The sequence below is a fragment of the Nicotiana tabacum genome, chromosome 5, assembly GCF_000715075.1.
Source record: "Nicotiana tabacum cultivar K326 chromosome 5, ASM71507v2, whole genome shotgun sequence".
In the NCBI taxonomy this organism is placed as follows: domain Eukaryota; kingdom Viridiplantae; phylum Streptophyta; class Magnoliopsida; order Solanales; family Solanaceae; genus Nicotiana; species Nicotiana tabacum.
Window position 1 is genome coordinate 2,524,685 of NC_134084.1, and position 11,353 is coordinate 2,536,037.

The 11,353-nt window shown below is 33.5% G+C and overlaps 1 long non-coding RNA gene across 4 annotated transcripts; it reads left to right on the top strand.

Annotated features, from left to right (window-relative positions):
• Window positions 1–3,953: 3,953 nt before the first annotated feature.
• Window positions 3,954–8,354, top strand: LOC107812773 (uncharacterized). Of its 4 annotated transcripts, none has more exons than XR_001654174.2 (5): window positions 3,954–4,143; window positions 5,359–6,509; window positions 6,667–6,819; window positions 7,993–8,045; window positions 8,134–8,354. It is a non-coding gene; the product is annotated as an uncharacterized LOC107812773 (long non-coding RNA). The 4 variants fall into 4 exon arrangements; XR_001654171.2 differs by having other exon boundaries at window positions 5,359–5,640; window positions 5,723–6,819; XR_001654173.2 differs by having other exon boundaries at window positions 5,359–5,640.
• The last annotated feature ends 2,999 nt before the right edge of the window (window positions 8,355–11,353 follow it).

Consider the following 11,353-nt stretch of genomic DNA (forward strand, 5'->3'; position numbering starts at 1 on the left):
CTCGGTTTGTGTGCTAATACTCTAAAAGGTGAGGTTTGCTTAGGGAGAGTTGAGGATGTCTGAGTTTGGGTTCCACAATGACCAAAGTAATTGAGAGAGTTCCTTGATGTAATGAGTCAACTCTTGATGCACTTGTGTCATACTTGAAACATAGTTTTTCAAAGTTTAAATGTTGTTAATGATTCATTCGTATTGAGAGCAATTGTTAGTCCCAATAGATGCTTGTTGAGGTTACTTTAGGATAGCTGGAAATACTTGGATTTTTCCTTAAGGGGTGGGTCTTATTTTGTTTGCTTGAGGACAAGCAAAGGCTTAAGTTTGGGGGAGTTGATAAGAAGGGATTTTAACGAGTTTCATGCTCCTTCTTGCTTATGCTTTGATTATAAATTGTTACAAAATAGTCTCAAAAGGCTCATAAGTTGTGCTAGATTGCAGGTTTGATCGGCAAAGTGATGAAATGTCAAAGAACGGCTCAAAAGGAGTGAAACCTGCTCAAGTATCAAAGACAAAGTAAACTAAGGGCAAACAAGCCTAGTGCGAACCGCACAAAGTCGAATGCGGCCGCACTAGGTGATTCAGAGAGATGGCAAAACCAGGCTTCAGGCAACGTGGACACAGTACGCATTGCCCGGTCTGCGGTGAAGGTTCCGCGGTCGCACTACCTTTTTGTGCGGTCCGCGAAAGATAGATTCAGAAAGATGGAAAATGCCAAAGTTCAAGTCATGCGGTCCGCGGTCATGATTGTGCGAACCGCGCCAGCTACCTCCGCGACCGTGGTCCATTCTTCACGGTCCGCGGAGCCCAAGTTTAGAGAGCCCAGAATTGAAGTCCAAGAGCCTAGCGCGGCCGCGGTCTATTTTATTTGGCCCGCGCTGAACCTGCAGGGGTATTTTTGTCTAGTTTTCCAACATAGTATAAATAGAATATTTTACCATTTTTAGGTTATCTGATATATCTAAAACTGAGCTGCGCTCGTGGGAACCTCATCTGTAGCCATTTTGGCATCTTAGCTTCAAATTAGCGATAGATTCTTGTATTTTAATTTAGCATTTAATTAATATGCCTTGTTCTTCATCTATTTCTCTATTTTCTCCTTCAAGCATGAGTAGCTAAACCCATTAGCTAGGATTGTGGCTCAACCCTAGTATGGGTAATTGATGGGTGGCGTCATCTATTGTTAGATTGAGAATGGGTGTTTGTTATTTGGGTCAATTTTATGGTTTAATCTATGAATTGGTGGTTGCAAATACTGGTTTGTGCTAAGTTGACTTGAATCTTCTTGAGAAAGAGAGCCTAAGTCTCCAAAATTGACCCAACAAGGAATTGGGATGGACTCAAGGGAATTGATAGTCCCAATTAAAGGGTTAAATCTCGAGAGAGTAATTACCCAACTTGAATCCTAATTTCTTGAGCTAATTTGCCTACCCATTTGGTCTCGAGAGAGTCAATTAGACAAAATCACTCTCTCTACCGAGAGGTGTGAGAGTGGGTAAAATTGTACAATGGTTATAGCATATTTTCCCAAACATGTCAATCGAACCTTAGAAGAATTTACCCGTCAATTAGCCACCTAGGTAAAAGTCACTACCCTAGTGCCTTTCTTCCCATTAAATACAACTTAGCAATTATCTCGTAGCATAATTTAGTTTCAATTAATAGTTTGATAATAGTAGTTTATAATCAAAAGCCCAAAAATGTATGGAAGTGACATTTGGAACAATTACACAACTCTAGTCTAAATAGATACTCGACTCCATTCCTAGCTCCCTATGGAAATCGATCCCGATCCTCATATCGGATAAAAGCTATTGCGACCCTCTCTTTCTACTTTTTAGTAGTGTGGAGTTGGTAGCGATTAGATTCCATGATTTATTTGGTAGATTTCACAATAGAATCGAGTTTTAAGTCCAAAATTCTTACCTCCAAGTGATTCCCCTTGAATCCCTCTTCAATACCCTTCATAAAGCTCCAAAAACGACCAACAATGGAAGAAATAAATCTCAAATTCATAGACAAGATGACTATTTAAACCTTCTGCCCATACCTGAAATCCTTCTTCGCGAACGCGGTCAAAGCCTCGCATTCGCGAAGCACAAAAATACCTTGACAAAAATTCTTCTTTCGCGATCGCGATCACCCCATCGTGAACGTGATGCTTTACTCAAACAGACCTTCGTGATTGCGTTCCCCTATCGCGAGTGCAATGAATTAAATTTGCCTGAAGCTCAACTACCCATTTATTCTCCGAGAACGCGACAACACCCCCGCGAACGCGATGCACAGATGTCCAGCCCTTCGCGAACGCGGAGCCTTCCTCGCGAACGGGAAGGCTAAATTTCCAGATTCCTCAACTGAACCTTTCTGAAAGCGAGGACCCTCTCGCGAATGCGAAGGTCATTTTTCTGCAACAATGACCTGCAATTTTCTGCAGCTCCAAACTTCATGGAATGGCCCGATTGACCACCTGAAACTCACCCGAGGCCCCCAAGACCTCAATCGAAGGCACTAACATATCCCAAAATCTTATTCAAACTTGTACCAATCTTTAAAACACCTCAAACAACATCAAATCAACTAAAACACATCGGATTCGAGCCTAACTTTCCAAAATCTTTCGAATTCCGCTTTTGATCAAAAACCCAACCAAACCACGTACGAATGACCTGAAATTTTGCACACACATCCCAAAATGACATAATGGAACTACTGCAACTCTCGAAATTCCATTCCGACCCCTATATCAAAATCTCACATACCAACCGGAAATCGCCAAAAATCCATTTTCGCCAATCCAAGCCTAAATCTATTCCGGACCTCCAGAACTCATTCCGATCACGCTCCTAAGTCCCAAATCACCTCTTGAAGCTAACCGAACCATCAAAACTCACATCCGAGCCCTCTAACACATAAGTCAACATCTGGTTGACTTTTCCAACTTAACCTTCCTCAAAAGAGACTAAGTGTCTCAAATCTTACCAATTCCTTTCCGAACCCTAACCAATCAACACGTCACATATAGAACCATTATACAAATCAATAAGAAGCAGAAATGGGGAAAACTGAGTAACTCATGAGACGACTGGCCGAGTCATCACAATTAATGTATACAAAAAAATTTATTAGTAATTTGAAATTAGTATATCTTATGAATATTGGTTTTGTTTTAATAACCATGTATATTATGATTCGTTATGTAGTAATCAATAAAAATGGACAATTAAGTTGATAATTTTCTCATAATATTATAACATATTTCAAAATTATAATTATTAGGAAAAATAATTAAATGTCAATGTTATCCTATTTGAAATTTATTTTTAAGGGTAAAAAGGTTTATTAATGTTTCGCTCTAGGCTTTGTGCTTCAAAAGTTATGTATTCTTGCTAAAACTGAAAAGTTGAATATATAGAATTTGAATATTCATCAATTTCAAAAATTTAAAATTTTTATTTTATATTCGAATATAACTTTTAGTCAGTATACTTACATATTGAGATTAGATACACACGCAATGCGTGTACTATGAATTTTATCAAATAATACAAACTCCTAACTAAAAAGAAAATTGTGTGTGCGATTTAAGCAAAAAATTTAACCAAAAAGATCTCCTAAACCTAAAAGATATGACACTACAAGAAAAAGTGTTATTTGCGACCAACATTTAAGGACAAGTTAATAATCCCGTCTCTAAAAGTATATGTATTAGGACGAGATTATATTGTGGTCCTTAATTTTGTATTCTATTGCGAAGGTATTCAATCTGGTCCCTAAAGAAATTAGTAATCTGTCCCAAAAGATATTAGTAGGCGCAGGGGCGATGAGCGGGAGAGAGTATCGCCCAATATAATAATAAAATATTAAAAAATATTATTTTCTAAAAAATAGGCGCGAAAACTAATATCTTAAAATTAAAAATTCCAAAAAATTAAAAGAAATTCTCTGTTTTCCAAAAACAAAAAGTTATGCCCTAGTGTCTTAAACATACACAGAACTCGTCTGCCTCTCTATTCACGACTCAAGAATTTTGTTTTCTCAAATCGAGTTTGTTGCGAGTTTGTTGGCTTGTGTATCGCAGGTCTACCCAGTTTTCGACCTCCCTCAATTGCGAATCCCAAGTATGCCTCCTCTTCTGTGTTGAAACAAGTAAGTTTTTTTCAAATCTGAAATAAAAAATGAGAAAACAGTTCATTTTCAACTTGTCATTCAATATTTTGGTCAAATGTTTGGAGTTTTGCAATCTCTGTTCTCCACAGTCTGAAATGGTTTGGTAATTATTTTGTAGAAAGTACTTTTTTGGTATATTATTTTATGTGGTTTGTATTGTAGTTAAAACTTCTAGATTGCAAATTGGCTACTAGAATCAAGATGTAAACTAGTTGTCGTAGGTATTTGGTAAAGCAGCGTACTCTATTTAAGTTGTAATTGCAGAATTTGTGGCTAATAAATGGTTATTTTGTCAATTATTAGAGAATTTAAATTTGACTGGTAATTCTAGTTAATAGTAGTTATTATGGTGAATGGCTATCAATGAATGGAGGGAGGAGAAAGGTTTGGGGTATATGTAGCAATTCGTACAGTTACAAATTGGAAAAAAATAGACACATAAGAATTTTAGTTTTATGTTGGGTTAGGCACCTATTGTTATATGGATAATGTTGTGCACCCAGAGCCTACTGAGCTGGAGAGTGAGTTGGACAAGAAAGATGTCAACCTAGATGTCCAGAAAGTGGCGTCAAGAAGGAGCACGCATGTGAGGACTGTGCCAAAGAAGCTAACTGATTTTGTTCTTACTCTGGCAAGTCACATAAAGGGCAAGGAAGGTGTTGGGAGTTAGTATAAGTAACTAGATACTGGAAGGAAAAAGTAGGCAAGAAGTTATAGAAATTTCTTTCATTCTCATCTCCTATGTTTACTTCCTTCTTCCATGTTTGTTTAAGCTTTCAGCTGTTTGATTCAAATTTCAGCTGTTTGATTCCTATTGTAGTGGTTTGGTTGATCATTTGCTCTATAATCTAAGTGTGTTTGGATTGGTACTATTTCAGAATATTATGCCTTTCTGTTTCTTCAACCTTTAACCTTGACCAACACTATTTAAGTGAAATTTTGACAGTAAGTTATTGCTTTCTTAGAATTTCTGCAAAGAAATTTCCCCTTTATTCGTCTTAAGCAACCTTTTGATTCACATAAATTTTGGGTATGTTGGATCATGGCTTGTTTGATTCCTATTATCTTGTTGGAGTTGCAGATTTTTGAATGTTGCTAATTTATACTGTAGTTGATATCATTGAGCTATCAGTTAATTAATTGCATATATAATTAAATGCCATATTTTTTACTAATATGATTTCTTGGGTCCAGGTGCTATAAGGAAGGAACGGGAGCAAACGCCTAGATCTTTGTGCCCCTCTTTAGGGATTTCTGAAAATGAGGTGGGATCTTTCCATAAGAATGCAGTTTATGCTAATCAACGTATGCAAACTCCTAAAAGCACAAGATCGAATTTTACCATGTCTTCTAATTAAGAAATGCGAACAATGGATAAAAACTCATTGGTTCTTAAGAAAGAGCATATGCGGACCAATATTTTATTGTCTCCATCTAGTGATCAAGCTATGAAAAACTCTCAAACAGTTGAAACAGGTATGACATTTTGAATCCATGTGTTATTAATTTGTAAAACTAAATTTTGTTGCTATAGTTTTACCAAATTATCCAACTATAGGTTCATCTAATCCTGAAAAGGTAAAAAGAGTTTGAGGTAGGAACAAGCGCAAAGAAGTTGCATCACTTGAAGTCGGACAAAAGCTGAAAGTAACCTTTTACAACAATCGAACGATTGGAACAAATAACAAACTATTTTCGAGGCACTTGGGTAGAATAGTTTGTGACCGCAATATGTGTCCGCTGGGAGTATCATCATGAAATGATATTAAGCAAGAAAAGTTGAATCACATGTGGGTAGCTATTGGGGTACAATTGCGACATGCTCTTTTTGTCCCTAGCAATATTGGATATGGTCCAGCATGCCTCTTTCGTGATGCTCTTTTTGTGATTTAGCTTGATCAGTGAGGTGTTGCAAACCTTGTGGAAATAGAAATGCAACTCTGTTTCAAGGCAATATAAAACAAAGTTGGTTTATTTGTTTTTTCAAATTATTTCTGTTTATGCTAGTAATGACACTGTTGTCAATGTATACAACCATATGGAGGCAATATAGAATTTTGATAGGAGAAGAAGCAAGTCAACATGCTAGGGGTCAATCCAAATTCATGTTCTAGTGATGTGGACAGAGAATGCGGACATATTGTTGACGTGACATACACAATGACCTCTGTACATGTGGCGTGTGAAGTTACGCTCCAGTTTGTGATAGGGACAGAGATGCCAAATGTAGGCACAATGACCTCCGTACATGTGGCGTGTGAAGTTATGCTCCAGTTAGTGATAGGGACAGAGATGCCAAATGTGGGCGCATGCACCAGGGAACGGTGTGCTCTTTGGATAACTATGTTAGTCCTTTCGAGATGAAACTCCTATGTCAGTTTACCGATTTGGTGATGATACTAAAATAAATTTTGAGACTATGAATGAACTTCTTCTTAAACTTGCACAATGAACTGCTTCTTGAACAGTGCATTAACTAAATGGATATTTTGATTATTGTAGGATAAATTTGAGAGTGTTGACATGAATGATCATCGTGATCATATCTTGAGATGAAAGAAATGAAGAAAATAAGGAAATTTTTCGCTGCTCAACAATCACATGTCTCGCCTACGACATCGCTAAGCTGAATGATGACTTTTTTCGGCTGATCAAGTTAGTAACAGTATGCCCTGCTTTTTAATTCTTTTTGTTGATATTTATATAGCCATTTCTATCTTATTGCTATATTTGTTGCAATATTATAAATGAATGAGCCTCAATGATGGGAATAACAGTTTGGGTTCACGAAGTTGGAAGTAGAAAATCTGAGCATTGAGGGTTACTCGTCCCGACATTATTGAGGCCTCAACCTTAACTGCTGTTAAGTTCATCAAATGCATTAGGCTATAATCAATTACAAGCAGTTGTGGAAACTATAATCAAGTTATTGACTAATAAAGGAGAAATATATGATAAGGAATTAGGCTACAGGTTTTAACAATAGTAAGTCCAGGTAATAATATCTGACAAATATGTGGATGCTCATAACCACATTATTAATCACGTGTATTGAAAATAAGATCAGTGTTGAATTTTTTGAGGATAATGCATGGGTTTCTGATTCACTTACTCTCGTTCGCCAATCTTGATTGTTGTCTGTCGTTGGTGTTCGATTAGCATTGTCATTTTCTTTGTCATATTCAGATACAGTTCCGTTTCATTCTCAAATCTGAATTGTTGTCTACCAATGGTTTTTAATCAGCATCGACAGTTTGTTCGTTATCCTATTTCTGATGCACGAAAACTAACTGATTTTGCTTCATAGTACATCAGAGAGACATAGGGATAGAATATGTTTCAAAATGTATAAGACCTTATGCAGATACCTGAGAATGTATACTTTAGGATGTCAAATAGGATGTAAGACTAGCTTATCATTAAAAGGAAAAAAAAGTATACAAGATAATATGCGTTTTTACAACATGAAACTGCATGTTGAGAAAGTTCTAATAATGTTCTTTTGTGTCTTACCCTGGTGAATCTTGTGTCCTCAAAAATTAATTTTCACTTTCGAACAGGCACCTTTGAAAGCTAATTTTTGGTTTCAAATCATTAATAATTGACGTCTAAATTACTTATTTTGTAAAGAAAGATTTAATTTTTCTTGTTTGAAAAATTGATAAATCAAACATACTGAAATGAAGTCTACAGGTTTTAAGAATAGTAAGTCTAGGAGAAAAGGGACTTACTAACATTGTACAAATCCCCGATTCGATTCTTTTATCGAATCGAAGTTTGATTTACTGTTCCAAAACTTTTCTAATTAATTTCCTTATATTCTTGTAGCACTTTTGATGTTGTTGTTGGATAACACCTGATGAATTTACACTGCTTTTGGGGTAAGCAATTTAACCATTGCTAGTGTAAATTTACATATATTATTTCATCAATAGTTATTCATCGTCTTTTCAAAATTTTTACTTACAGGTTTTGAAGATTGAAGCTACAAGTCAAGATGAAAGTTTAGAAGGAACACAACCTTATTATTATTTTGCTAGGAATGTTATGTAAAACATGATATCATAATCTAGCTTAGGATGTTAGCTAAGTTTTTTTGTTAAGGTGTTGAGCAAATATTGAAACTATATAACATCATGGGATGTTAACTCTGTAATTAATAGCTTTTTATATAGCAATTTGACATTTATTGATAAGAATAACTTTTTTGTGACGTCAAGCTTTAGGACTGATTGTGGGTAATAAAAGACCAGAAATACGGTCGTTAAAGTTACTATAATTATTTTAAATAGGGACCAATGTTGTTCGTCTCTAAAAGACAATCTACGACCAGTTAAAGGTTGGTCTCCAAAACTGGTTAACGACCGAAAAATATATATTTTCCATAATATATTTATTGTCTATTATGAAGGAGAATGTTGGTCGCTAAAACATTTAACGACGGACAAATATATATTTTTCATAATATCTTTATTATCTATTAGGGAGGAGAAGGCTGGTCGCTAATACTTTTTAACGACGGGAAAATATATATTTTTCATATTATATTAATCGTCTACCGGGACGAGATATGTTGTCTCTAAATGTATTTAGCGACCAGATATTTTGTCCGTCGCAAACAACAATTAATGACCGGGTTTCTAAACCCGTCGTTATTGACTTTTGGCGTCGGAGGCTATTACGACGGGTGGCGACCGACTTTTTCCCATCGTAATTGCTCTATTAGGATCAGATTTCTCTTCCTTAAAGGCCGTTTTTCTTGTAGTGTTAACTACAAAATAAACAAATTTAATACTCCAACATAGGAGCGAAAATTTAGGCTAGGCAAAATTTTTTTAACTACAAAAAAGGTCTCCAAAACATTAAAGCTTTTAACTACTCCAATGTACATAGGGAGTAGAACGAATAAGAAAAAATTTAGGCGAAATTTTAATAATTAAATAGCTATTCCTAAATTATAGGAGAATTAGTTAAATAATTATTTCTAAATATTAATGAAATACTCAAATTACTATTTTATCTAATGTGAACTCTATATTTTAAAGGGTAAAAAAAGGTGAAGTATATTTTGCTAAAGGACTTCGTGCTTTTAATATAGTATAGATATAGATTATGATTTATAATGAATAAAATTATAAATACAAATAAATTTCTTTAAAAAAAGAAGAAGATATAGCCGTAGAATAAAAGGAAATAATAATTAAGAAGAGTAGAAGTAGGAACCTTCTTCCTTAATTAGTATCCCTAATAATCTACGAAGATTGTAAAGTCAAAAAATTCGTAGGTAAAAAAGGAAAAACAATAAGACAACAATTAGGAGACCAATTACTTTCGTAGGGTAAAAATGAAAAAAAAAAAAAAGCAAGAAGATTCTTGAAATGTCGTTATTTTTTTTATTTTTTAAAATTGAGTTCATATTAGAAAAAATAGTCATTTTATGATTTTCCTAAATACTTAGTAATAGTCATTTATATAGAAATCCCTAATATTTAGGAATTTAATCTTTTCTTTATATAGATTTTACTTATATAAGTCCTTCCTTATTTCAACTAGGTAGGAAATATTAATCCTTACTATAATTAAACAAGGATTTCTCAACAATAGCGTTTAAAAACTTCCTTTCTCATCACTAATATTTAGTACTTATTTAGGAACACAATTTGACAAGAGGGGTTGCTCTAATGGTAAGCAACCTCCACTTTAACCAAGAGATTGTGAGTTCGAATCATCCCAAGAGCAAGTTGGGGAGTTCTATATATTAAAGCTACAAAGTTTGCCTTCTCATTTAGCCAAGTGGCAACCTATTAAAAATACACATGGCAACTTAATTTATTAAAACCTCAAGTTGTAATAGCCTGATTTTTCGGCCATTACACAATCAATCATCCCAAATTTATTAAAGTTCATATGTAGATAATTTTTATTAAAACTCATCCTTTTATAGTAAAATAAATTAATTTTTTGTAACAACAGAAATAATGACATAAAATTAAGATAAAAGAAAATAAATATTGAAAAAAATGTTAGAAAGATCTAAAAACGAGAAATAAAAGATGACAACAAATTTCTTCTTATGTTTCATCTTTGTTGAGTATAAAAAATTTGAAAGTTAATCTCATCGATTTCAAATATATTTTTTTTCAATTCAAATACATAGATTATAAGATAAGGATATCTTCGAATATTTTTTTTTAATTTACATTATATGTCGTTTTTAAAAAATTACTATTACTAACAAACTGATATGATATTCAAATTTGAATTGGAATACAATTTGAGTAGTTTGCATTGAGGTTAACATTTAATGATTCAAAAAAAAATTGTATATATAGGGTATTAAAAATTCAAAGTCTGGGGCGAGATATCGATAAACTTAAAGTGGCGTCATACTGAAATAAATCCGGCCAAAGAATTATTTAAATTTCAGATAGCCGATTAAAGTGAATTTTAAATTAAGGATAATATCTTCACTTGCATCATTATAAAGATAATCATTATTACTTGCATCATTATAAAGATAATCATAATTATAATATATATATAAAGTTTTAGAAATTGAAATTTCAAAATAGAAATATTTTTTGAAAGATAAAATCATACCAAATAAGAGTTCAAGTCGTAGTATAAGAGTCACGTCGTAATTAAAGAATCGTTTATATCGTGTCAGCCTTTGTGTTTTACCATAAATATGAGTTATTATTTTAATTTGTGGCTATTTTTAGGTTCCAATGACACCTAGGAGAATAGTGCAAAAATAAAATTATCACTACGAATTGAGAAAATGTTACTCTTTTTTCATGTAGTGTTTCTTAACTAATATCTGACGATTATCTATAATTATTTTGAAGGTATAAATGTTAAGGTTATTTACATATAATTCAAATAACTCAGATATGTAACATGGTTAATGTCAAATATCAAAATGGAGTAAAAAAATTCCCTAGCTAAAGAATTTTTTATATTTTTAGAAAGCAAACTAAAATGAGTTTTGAATTAAGAATAATATTTTCAATTACATTACTATAAAAATGATTATTATTGAAAAATAATGTTTTAGAAACTGAAATTTTAAGAAAGAAATGTTTTTTAAGATATATCAACACACCAAATAAGAGTTCAAGTAGCGGTAAAAGAGTTAAGTCTTATCCAAAGAGTCATTAATTGTCTCAACATTTGATTGTCTTGCCAT